Raw genomic sequence first — 12229 nt, 5'->3', positions numbered from 1 at the left:
TGTTCTGCTTCAGAAAACAGGATTCTGCATCTTGTTGCCCAGACAGTCAGAGACAAGACCACATCAATGTCCTAGAGACACACCAACCATTCCTGACCTAGAATCAGTTTCCTGTGGTTCACAAGGAGAGATCAAACCTGCTGTCCTAAGACCCGCTTCACAAACCTTGAGGACATCTCCCCTGAGTCACAACTCAAAGAGAACCGAGAACCTTTCAGAAGGGGGCGGACTAATGGTGGACTGCTAGTGTTCAACCTGAGACACTAAGATGACAGTCTGTGGCAGGAAAAGCACTTTGGCTAGCAAACTTTTATATGAGCTTTCAAGAAAATTTAAAATTTGTTTAAATCTCCCAAATCATAAAGGTTCACACGTGCCATGTGCTAAGTTATCTTTTGCTTTATGTACATTATTCTAATGCAAAAGTCATGCAACAGAATTATTATTCCCAATTTACAAAAAAGAAAACTGAGGCTCAAAGAGATTAATTATCTTGAAGTCAAACGTCTGGTAAGTGCCTTTGTAAGAATCAGAACACATCCCTGTCTGGTATGGAGTCTGTGGTGTCTATTCCAAACATGGAATCTGCCACATCACCTATATTTGTGATGCTCAGTAAATGTTTTAAATGTAATAATGAGCTCTACTTTGTGGTTATATATTCCTAATAGCCACAAAATGGGAACAGTCCAAATGTCCAGCAGCTGGTGAATGGAGAAACAAAGTTTAGTATATTAAACAATGAACTATTATTCAGGAATAAAAAGGAGTTAAATACTAATATTTGCTACAGTATAAATGACCTTCAAAAACATTGTTAAGGAAAAAAGCCAGACAACAAGAAGTCACATATTGAATGATTTCATGTATATGAAATGTTCAAAAAGGAACCTATGGAGATATAAAATCGACCAGTGTTTGCCTGAGGCAAGGCATGGAAATAGGGATTAAGTATAATTGAGCATGAAAAGATCTTTTTGTGGTGATAAAACTGTTTAAAATTGGATGATCATAATGGTTCCATAACTCAGGTAATTTACTAAAAATCACTGAACTGTAATTCAAAATGGATGAATTTAATGGAATGTCAATTAGACCTCAATAGAGCTGTTTAAAAGTATGTAAGACTTATGTTCTATCTTGTCTGTGTCAGCCCACAGTAATCTTAATTTAGTTCAACATGCATATTTTTGTTTAAACAGTGATTTTGTGCCCACAATTTCCCTAGTAGTTCTGAAAATTATAAAAGCAACATTCTCTGTTCTCTGTGGGGCTTAAAATGCTGGAGAAAAGAGAAATGCTGGGAAAACATATAGTAAAAGATAGCATTAATTAAGATTGTTCACAGTCTAAATCTACTGCGGCTTTTCCGCGGTACCCAGAGAGGGGTCCATTCGGCGTTGTTCTGGATTCCCATTGTAACTCAAAGGGAAACTTTCACAGTGTCCAGAGCCCTTGATGTCCTGCAAATGAAGGAGGAGGATGTTCTCAAATTCCTTGCAGCAAGAACCCACTTAGGTGGCACCAACCTTGACCTCCAAATGGAGCGGTACATCTACAAAAGGAAAAGTGATGGCATCTACATCATAAATCTGAAGAGAACCTGGGAGAAACTTCTGTTGGCAGCTCGGGCCCTTGTTGCCATTGAAAACCCAGCTGATGTCAGTGTCATATCCTCCAGGAATATTGGCCAGAGAGCTGTGCTGAAGTTTGCTGCTGCCACTGGAACCACGCCTATTGCTGGCTGCTTCACGCCTGGAAACTTCACTAACCAGGTCCAGGCAGCTTTCCGGGAGCCGAGACTTCTGGTGTTTACCGATCCCGGGCTGACCACCAGCCTCTCACCGAGGCATCTTATGTTAACCTGCCTACCATCGCCCTGTGTAACACACATTCCCCTCTGCGCTACGTGGACATTGCCATCTCGCGCAACAATAAGGGAGCTCACTCAGTGGGTCTGATGTGGTGGATGCTCACCTGGGAGGTTCTGCGCATGCGCGGCACCATCTCCTGGGAACACCCGTGGGAGGTCATGCCTGATCTCAATTTCTACAGAGACCCTGCAGAGAGAAAAGGAAGAGCAGGCTGCAGCTGAAAAGGCGGCGACCAAGGAGGAATTTCAGGGTGAATGGATGGCTCCCGCTCCTGAGTTCACTGCTACGTGGCCCGAGGTGGCGGACTTGTCCGAAGGCGCAGCTGCCCTCTGTGCCTCTTCGGCAGTTCCCTACTGCGGACTGGAGCGCTCGGCCCGCCCCTGAAGACTGGTCTGCAGCTCCCGCTTCTCAGGCCACTGAATGGGTTGCAGCAACCACGGAGCGGTCGGAAGCTGTTCTTTCGACAAACTCTTAAAATAGAAATAGTTCGATGGAAAATAAAGTTTCAAAATTAAAAAAATAATAAATAAATAAATAAACAAACAAATAAATAAATAAATCTAGTGTGAAATTGGTAGTGTAAATTGACTATAAAACCTTCTTTCCAAAGAACAACTGAAATATACACAGGGATCAGCATGGGGGAGGTGCTAAAATCAGGGAACAGTGCCTTCCACGTACTCAAATTTAAATCATGATCTCAAAACTGGAACAGGACTGTGGGGTGTCTCAGTGGCAAACCTCTGACTTTGTCCCCAAGAAGAGGGCTGCAGCTCTTGTAAATAAAGGATATCCTGAAAAGCCTCATTAATGTCTCTGAATTTAGAAGCACAAAGGGATGGGCTGCTGGAAAAACAAGCCACAAGTCAACTTCCTTATTTCCCCTTGAGGTCAGAGCAGCCACACCACTCAGTGAAGGGGACATTGAGGGCACCACGACACCACTCAGGAAGTTCACATGCTGTGAAGCTTGTTTCTGATGGAAATACTGATCCACTGGAAAAATCACCCTCGTATTAGCAGGGCTGCGTCCAGAACGGGAAAGGCACACTTCCAACAGCGCTGGCATTCCTGCAACAAGTAAGGTAGATGAAGTCTGTGATCTATAGCAACTCACTTTACCTGAAATAGAGGTCAAGCCAGTGGATACACTGAATACACTAAACCTCATGGGAAGTGATTTGCAGGGTATAAATCTTGACAATTCTAGATAAACAACACAAAGATTAGTTCAGCTTAATCTTTTATATTAGTGTTTGAATAGTATTGATTCTACGAATAATTTTATCTTGCATACATTTATTCAAATTTTCAAATATGTATATTGTTTTGGCCTCCTGTGTACTAAGCAGTGTTCAGGCATGGAGGAGGCAGTAGTGAAGAGGACGTAAAAGTCCTACAGTGCAGTTGGACAAGAAAAAAATTAAACAAGTGGATTTTTTTAAAGATAGTTTTGAGAAGTTATATGTACCATAAATACAATACTGTATTGAGATAGGGAGTTACTCTTGGGGTGAGCAAAGGCATCTGCTCTAACCGGGATATGGAGGGGAGGAGCCCCTCTGACACTGACTCTGCAGCACCAGGCAGGTAGTGAACCCCTCTCATGTGCAATTTCCTTTCCTATAAGTAACCAGTATCTTTCTGTCAGGCACAGGGCGCAGCATTGGCACTCATCACCACATTCACTCCTCATAGGCACCTGTGTGGTAGATACAATCAACATCCACCTTGTAGATATGGGGAAACAGAAGCATAAAAATTATTAAGACATTTTCCCAAGATCACTCAACTAATGAGTGGTAGATTTAGAAACACAACCCAAGTCTTTGATCTCAAGCACTTTGCCACAATGCCCTTTGAAAGGTGGATGTACCAACCTTGAAGGGCTCTAGTAAGAATTAAGTGAGAACATACCTGCACACCATCTGGCACAATGCCTTCCCTGTCATAGGCGCTCAGCCAGTGGCAGGCAGTGTACACAATCTTGGGGGGTTGGGAGACAGTGTCTGAAATGCACAGGGGTCTATCTACAAAATAAAGCTCAACATTTTCCTGAAGTGCATTTAGCAGATTTTTTGTATTATAAGCATCCATGGTATCATGTTTCTTATGTTTATGGAAAATCAGTTCATTCAGATGGTATACTGAAAGGCTGGGCAGCATATAATAATATGAAAAAAGTACACCAAGCAGCGTTTGCTACAATTTTTAAGTATTTTCTCATCTTTGACTCTTCCAAGGTATTTCTATACTACAATAAAAGACAGAGCAGTAAACTCAGTTTTACTTACCAGAGAAAAACCTCCCAACTTGTGCAAAAAGGGCAAGATTTCTTTCCAAGGCAGCCTAGTAATCTCCAGCTGAAATCACCCCAAGTATTGTCTTCGTTGTCCTGAAGTCAATCACTTTCACATCTCGAAGGCAAAACAGTAAAGCAGCCAGACAGTGCTCCTGAGTCCCTGTTCTCACTGTTCCTACGGTGGGAAGATGGTTGGCATTTTGGTCAGTGATGCTGCCTCCTACTGTGACCGGGCTTCCCCACCATCTACTCCAGGAGCACTGGACGGCGGCAGGGAGGCCAGCGGGAGCCTCACAAAATACTTTAGCAGGACACCAGGTGGCAGTGCTTCAGCTTTCATTCTTCATACATGCAAAGTGGTAGAGCCTGATTCTCAAAAAAGGAAAATAGAAAGATTTAGAGAGAGCATTCATAAAGGGGTGACATCTGAGCAAAGACATAAAGGGAGTGAGAGGTACAGCATATGGATGTTTGAGGGGGTAGCATTGCAGGAGGAAGGGCAAAGGCAAGGAGCACAGGTATTCATAAAGAAACATGGGTGGAGTGTTTAAGGAACAACATCTCATTCTTCCCTGTAGCCCCTTCTTTCCCCAGCACACCGCCATGTGAGAATCTTCCTAAGCCTTCAGCGCTTCAACTGGGTAGTGGATGATTTCCTCATCTATTGATCCTGGGGCAATTGGTACCCAGGTTTGGCATCCTCTTTCCTAGTTCCCTTTGGGTTCCAGTTTAAACCAGTAATGTCACCATCACTGAGACATCCCAACCACCCTGTCCTGGGGTGAATTGCTTTTCCATATGCAAATCTTATACTCTAGGAGCCCATTAAGAGGTTACATTCTGGTTGACAGTAACAGTTAGAGATGCTTTTCAAAGTGAGGAACGTTATGTCTCATTTCTCAAAGATGCAACAATAGGAACAATAAAACCTATCTCATAAACTTTGTGATATTTAAAGTAGATAATGAATCTGAAATGCGAACTACAGTGCCTGACAGATAATGAGCTCAATAAATATCAGCTTTCTTGTTTCTAAGAAAGCCTGCCTTTCCTTCAGTGTCCAGGTCTGTGACCTGTTACTAGTTGCTCTTTCCTCCACATCAGTTCAATGATGGAAGCTTCTCGGAAATTTACTTACTAATGACTTATTTTCCTGGAGACACTCATTACTTTTTCCTATTCGCTTCCACTCACACTCTCTCAGCTGCACTGATGCAGTCGGGCTGCGGAGAGGACACAGACGAAGCGCTCAGTTGAGGTTTTACTTTCCTTCCCCTGATGAAGGATAATAGTAAGGGTTCTGTGTGTTTATTAGCTATTGGATATCATATTTCTGAAGTGCATTTCAAGATTTTGCCATTCTCCTTCAATGTTTCCCTTTCTTATTGATGTGTATGAGTTTTTAATATATTCTGCATTAGAATTCTCTTTCAGAAATGTAGGTTGAAATATAATTTACCTAACTGTGCATTGGCTTTCCACCCTTTCACAGTGATTTTTGATAAAGACAATTGTAAAATATACCTTCATGTTCATAAGAAGCCAACTTGAAAGTTTTGTTTGTTTGTTGTCTCTAAGCACTTGAGAAATTCCCCTGGTGACTTCTGTTGCTCAGGATGAGAAGTCAGTATCATTCTTAATGATGTTTTCCAGGATACAATACACCAATTTTCCCTGAGTACTGGCAAGATTATTTCCACTTACATAGACCCTCAGATTTGCCTTTGATGCCCTGCAAACTTCTGCCGAATCCACAGTGGGGGACTTACAGAATTCCTTATTCCACTTGACTGCATTCCACTTACCATCGCTCCTGAACAAGCAGCTTGTTTCATAGAAAGCCAAGCATCGCAGTGAGTGGAGCTGCTTGCTTACGATCAGAGCGTTCAGAATGGGTAACGGAAGAGGTCGTTATAAATACCAGCCACAATCACGTAGCCATTTGCACAAACAAGAAATATGATAGCTGTCAAATTTTCTTTTTCGTTTTGATATCAGTGTATTTATGTACACATTAACGTTTTTAAACTCTCATCTCCCATTTGCCTGCTTGTAATAAGCTGTGCTAACATACATCAGGCTTTCATCTCATTAAATCTCAGGAGATAAGAAATAGGTTTCCATGGGAGAGTGTGACCCAGCGAAAACAGCAAAGAGCATCACCCAAAAACAGATAAAAATGAACTTGGCATACACCTTGCAGGAGATGGTTAGCTTGTTTTTGGTTGAATGAGGATTACCTGCACCATATTAGCAGGAAGCATAGTTTTGCTGCTGTCTTTATTTGAAAGTAGTGCTGTTAAAAAAAAGGTACAGAATGATGGCCGGTTAACAAGGAGGCTACTGCAGTAGCTTTGTTCTATCTCAATCTAACTATCCGGAAATATATTTCCCAGAATTTGCTTCCCTGTTTTGTCCTGGGTTAGGATTGGCCATGAAAGAGACTTGTGCAAGGTTTAGAAGGTACTTGTCGTGAAGCAGCCATATTTTTCATGTCTTGCTGGCTGGGGCAGGGCCCCAGGCACTGTGGAAGCTCACACGTGTTGCTGCTGGTGGGTTAGCCCAGCTTGTTGACTCACAACTCCTCCACCTCCCACCACATCTCCTCCTCATCTTCTCTTTGTCTTGGACCAAGTGTGCGTGTAGCATGATGGCAAATGACACCCACTGCTCCTGAAGGACACCCACTGCTCCTGAAGGACACCCACTATTGTGAGACAGAAGGAGGTGAGAGACAGGCAGCTTTAGTGTTCCCCTTGTCTTCACTGGTCCTAGTGCGTCCTTACAAGCATCAGCTTGTCCATGCATTTGTCCACATCCAACTTTCCTTCACAAATTTCACTCTAGTTAACTTCAGTGAATTCACGCTCAACACCAGATGCAAAGATTACAGCTTTATGTAGACTCCTCCACCAGCTCTAGGAATTGCCTGAGTTCTTATTCTTACAGCTAAACCTTCATTCTATGAGGTTCTGCTTCTCTAATTGTGCCCTAACTGACACAAAGCTTAAGAGGAAAGGATTAAGGAAGTGATTTTCATGATGATTCTAGTTTACCACACCCAGGGTTGTGATATGAGCATATTCAAGTGAACTTGCTGCTTTAAATTATTATGAGGCAAGTTTTTCAAGTTTAGACAACTTTACACATATTCTGTATGATTGCTTTGAAGTTGAACATTCAAAACTGAGAATGTATTAGTAGAAAGTTCCTCTGGACACCTGTTCTCAAGTGACATAAAAGGAGCTTTTATTTAGAATTCAGTCTTCTGATCCGGACCGCAGACCACACACCCACAGGGCTGCCATGTCTTGTCTGGGGGCTACAGGTGTGCATCTTGGCTTGGCTCCTGCAGCAGGGAGCTCTCTCTTATTGCGCTCTGGGGTTTTTGTTCAGCTTGTCCTATTACTTCAAGCACTGTGCTGTCCCAGAGAGCACAGAAGTACTTTGCAGAATCCTCCAGCTGTAAGTTTGAGATGGTGAGGCTGAGGGATTTTTCTCCTTTCCTGAAGTTTACAGAGTACCGGCCACTCTTGGCATTCCCGCGATTATAATCCTGACGAATAAGGAAAGTCATCTCTCCGCTCGGAGGCTGCTTGTACCAAAAAATATAGTATGTGCTATAAGTTGTTTCATACCGACAGTTCAGGGTGACTGTCTCCCCCACGTGAGAGGACACGGCTGGCTGGTCTTGAGTAACTGTCTGGGCCACTCCTGATCCTGTGGGAAAAATCAGAAAACAGAGCTGAAGTAGTGAATAGAATAATGTAGGAATGAGACTAATTTAGGTCCCAAAGAAAAGCCAAATTGCATCACAATCTGCTTGCTTTTCTCCAATCTTCCTTTCCTCCCCAAGTCCCTGTGAGGTACCACGTGCAATCCTTTCACCCTGAACATTCCCACCCATGTTTGGAAGCATCCTTACCCGAGAAGATGAGGGCCAGGAAGACCCCAAGAAGGCTGGAGAGCGGCATGAGGCATGGGCTCCGCTGCACAGATGTGTTTAGTTCTGCCTGAGCCGAGAGCTCTGTGTCAATGAGTCCCTGTCAGCACATGCACATGGTACCTGGGTTCCGATGTGCCTCCCCCAAACAGGAAGGAGGGTGTGTGCTGTTCATAGACCACGTGGTCTGTGCGCACAGAGGGAATAACGTGGCTCACCACAAACCTTCACTTTGTCTACTTGTCTTTCCCCGGTCATTAAGTTAGGCAGTACCTGAAAAGGGGCATGGGAAAAGCAGTTTGTATTAAAGGTTTGAGCTGAGGGGAACTGCAGATTAAACAAGTTGATATACATTGATCATTTCTCAGCAGAATAATTTTGCCAGCCTGTTTGAAGCAGAATTTAGTCTAGCATCTGAACTCTTCTTGCAGTCTACTTCCAGGTGATTTATTTAACTTACACTTACTTTTCTCCATCCAGAATCTAACGACTCTTTTGAAAAACTCACAGACCTTTGCCTTCTTTGTGAAAGGCAATCTTATCCCAAATAATTAACATATCTCTTCCTTCCTTACTTGGTTCTAGGGCTCTACTTAGGTTTTTCATTAAATAAAGTTACTTTAACATCAAGTGACAAAAAAAAAAAACGGTCCTTCTGACTTTCAGAATCTATTCAGTTGCTTGGGTTTTGTAAACTTCTAACAAGAATAACATCTTGCTTCTTTTGAAACCTGACATTGTGTCTTACTTGTCAGATTTTGAAGCGTTTCAGGCTTTTCAGTCCTGTTCCCTCCACAAGCAGAACTGTACTTACTAGATCATGTGTACAAGAGTTGTCCTAAAGTCACATTTTCTATCCCATTGCTCCAAAGTGTTCAGTCTCACTTGTTAGTGACTGGTAATTTTTCTCTTTGTAAAATAAAGTCAAGAAGCATGTCAGATCTTTCTGTGACCCAGTGCTATAACACACTCCTGCAGAATGTGGTACTACGGTCTGCAAACACTGTGTCAACAGCACAGAGCTGGGGACTGAAGTTTTTATGTTACATGTCATGTAGAATGTAGCTGTCAACCTTCCATGTGGTTTCATTGTTTTAATGGATAGATTAATATAAAGGACCAAAGGCAAACAAACAACTAGAAGAGAAAGTACAGACAGAGTGTCTAAAAAAGTGCCTGTTCTTTGCTTTTAAGGTCAAAATAAATCGTGAATGTTGGAAGAGAGTTGGTATTTAGTTGAGACGTCTCCTCTTCTGGCCCATTTCATCTCTGAGTCCTGACATGCAGCTGATGCCCTGGTGTCAAATTATTTGTAACCAAGCAGAGGAGACTAGACCAGGAGTGCCCTCAACAGCCTGGGGAGAAGCGTGATGTTCTATGTGTAACACATATATTTATATGTAATAATTATACATGTGTTTTATATATATATATACATATATATATATGCTGGAAAAATTGATATTGATAAAATATTATTAAAATAATCCTACTCTGATATGTCGATTTTTATATACACTCTTTTTTTGATTTATAGCTTTATGAAATTTTATCACATGTATGGGTTCTGATGACCACCACTACTAAGATACTGAACTACTCCATCACCCTAAAAACTTGACTTTTCACACACTCCCCACCCCTGCAACCCCTGCAAACTCCTGGAAACAACTGATTGCTTTTTTGCCTCTACATTTTTCCCTTTTGAGAATGTTGTATGGGTAACATCGCACATTATGTATGGAATCATAGTAATCCAATGAGTGCAATCACACACTATGTAGCCTCCTGAGTGTGACTTTTCCACTCAGCACAACACCCTTGGGATCCGCCTAGTTTACCGCATGTGGCAATAGTGTGTTCCTTTTAGTCACTACAGACTTGTGATTCCTCAACTTATGATTATGGTCAGAAAGCCATGTGCATTCTGTAGACACCAACTTTGATTCTGGATTTTGATCTTTTCCAAGCTAGCGACATGCAGTGTGATATTCTCTGCTGGTGATGGGCAGGAACACCAAGCTGAGCTCCCAGCCATCCCTGGGATCGCCAGGGTGAAACAATGCATGGTACACTCAGAACCATTCTGTACCCACTCAACCATTCTGTTCTTCACTTTCAGCACAGTGCCCAATAAATTACATGAGATTTTCAACACTTTAGTATAAAATAGACCTTGTGTTAGATGATTTTTCTCAATAGGAGGATAATGTAAGTGTTGAGCACATTTAAAGGAGGCCAGGCTAGGCTAAACTGTGATGTTGCCTAAGTTTGTGTATTAAATGCATTTTTGACTTACGATATTTTCAACTTACAATGGTTTATTGGGATCTAACTCCATCATAAGTTGAGGAAGATCTACAAGTAATATGTCATTGTATGCATGCTCTAAAGTATATTTATCCATTTATCAAATGCAAAATATCTGGGTGGCTTCCAGTGGGGCCATCACAAATATAGCTACCATGAATTTTCATGTACAGATCTCTGTGTGATCAGAAGTTTTTCATTCTTCACATATAAATACCCAGAAGTGTGATTGCTGGGCCGTAAGTTAAGTGAATGTTTAACTTAATGTGAAACTGTTGAACTGTTTTCCAGAATGACTGGACCACTCACCCACCTGCAATGTATGAGTGATTCAATTTCCTGCATCCTTGCCAGAACTTGGCATTGTCAGTATGTTTTATTTTAGCCATTCTGATAGATGTGGAGTGGCTCGCTGTGGCTTTGATTTGCGCTTCTTTAGTGGTTAATGATGTTGAACTCTTGTTTATACAACTTAGTTATAGGCTTATTTCCCTATCACGCATCTTCTTTGGTGAAGTGTCTGTGTGAGTCTTCTGTTCATTTTATACCTGGCTTGTCTGTTTCTTCCTGCTGAGTTTAGAGAATTCACTATATTCTGAATACCAGACCTTTGATAAACATATGTTTTACAAATATTTCCTGCCAATCTGTAGTTTGTCTTTTTTACTGTCTTAATAGTGTCTTTCACGGAGCAAACATTTTTAATTTTGATGAAGTCTAATTTATTTATTTTTTAATGGAGTGTGCATTTGGTATCATGTCTAAAACCATTTTGTCTAGCGCTAGGTCTTAAAATTTTTCTTAGGCTTTTTCCTAAAAGATTAACAGTTTTACATTTTACACTTGGATGCATGATCCATTTTGAGACTGTCCTCCAATTTTCTAACAAGTGTTAGATTTAGGTCAAATTTCAGTTATTTGCGTATGAATATCCACTTGTTGCAAAATCATTTGCTGATCTGACTACCTTTCCTTCATTGAATTGTCTTTCCACCTTGTCAAAAAATCAGTTTTCCTTACTTCTGTGGGTCTACTTCTGTATTCTTATTCAGTGGAATAAAATTGTTAATAATATTCCTTCATTATCCTTCTAGCATTACAGCATTGGTATGTGGTTTTCTTTTTCGTTCCTCCTATTTATATTTTGTATTTCCTCTCTTTTTTTCCATTGATAACTCCGTTGATAAGTCTAGCCAGAAGTTTATCAATGTTATTCATCATTTTAAAATAATTAACTTTGTATTTCATGATTATCTCTACAGTATGCTTTAGGGTCACCAATTTGAATTTTTAATTTTTTTCTTTCTTTTAGATTATGTTGGGTTTAATTTGTTCTTCTTTTTCTATCTTCTTTTATTGAAAGATTAGATAATTTTTGTGCAACCTTTTTTCTTTGATAATAATATAAGTATTTAAAAGATAAATTTGCTTTTATCTACTATTTTAGCTGTGTCTCGTATATACTTATTTGTGTGTGTTCTCACTATATCTTCTTTGTAAATATTTTCTAATAGCCATTGAAATTGCTTCTTTAATTAATGGGTTATTTTAAAACTTAGTGTCTAAATTCTAAGTATTTGGGAGTTTCTAGAGAGAATTTTTTGTGATTGATGTTCTAAATCAATTTCACTTTTGGTCAATGTAGAAATTCTGCATAACTTCAGTTATTTAAAATGTACTAGGACAGTTTTATGGACTAACAGAGTATGTGTGTGTGTGTGTGTGTGTCTGTGTGTGTGAATATTTCATCTACACATCAGGATTTGGCTGGAGTCCCGGCTGCAGGTTTGGGTACAGGCT

The 12229-nt window shown here is 40.8% G+C and overlaps 1 protein-coding gene and 1 pseudogene across 1 annotated transcript in view; one reads left to right on the top strand and one right to left on the bottom strand.

Moving 5' to 3' along the window:
• LOC102526924 (T cell receptor alpha chain MC.7.G5-like) overlaps positions 1-12229 on the bottom strand; it is a 403550-nt gene that overhangs the window by 357640 nt on the left and 33681 nt on the right. The window lies entirely within an intron of this gene.
• Positions 1456-2349, top strand: LOC102536163 (small ribosomal subunit protein uS2-like; annotated as a pseudogene).

This window comes from Vicugna pacos, chromosome 6 (genome assembly GCF_048564905.1).
Source record: "Vicugna pacos chromosome 6, VicPac4, whole genome shotgun sequence".
In the NCBI taxonomy this organism is placed as follows: Eukaryota; Metazoa; Chordata; class Mammalia; order Artiodactyla; family Camelidae; genus Vicugna; species Vicugna pacos.
Note: the sequence above shows the minus strand (reverse complement) of the source record. Positions and strands in the feature narration are given on the sequence as shown.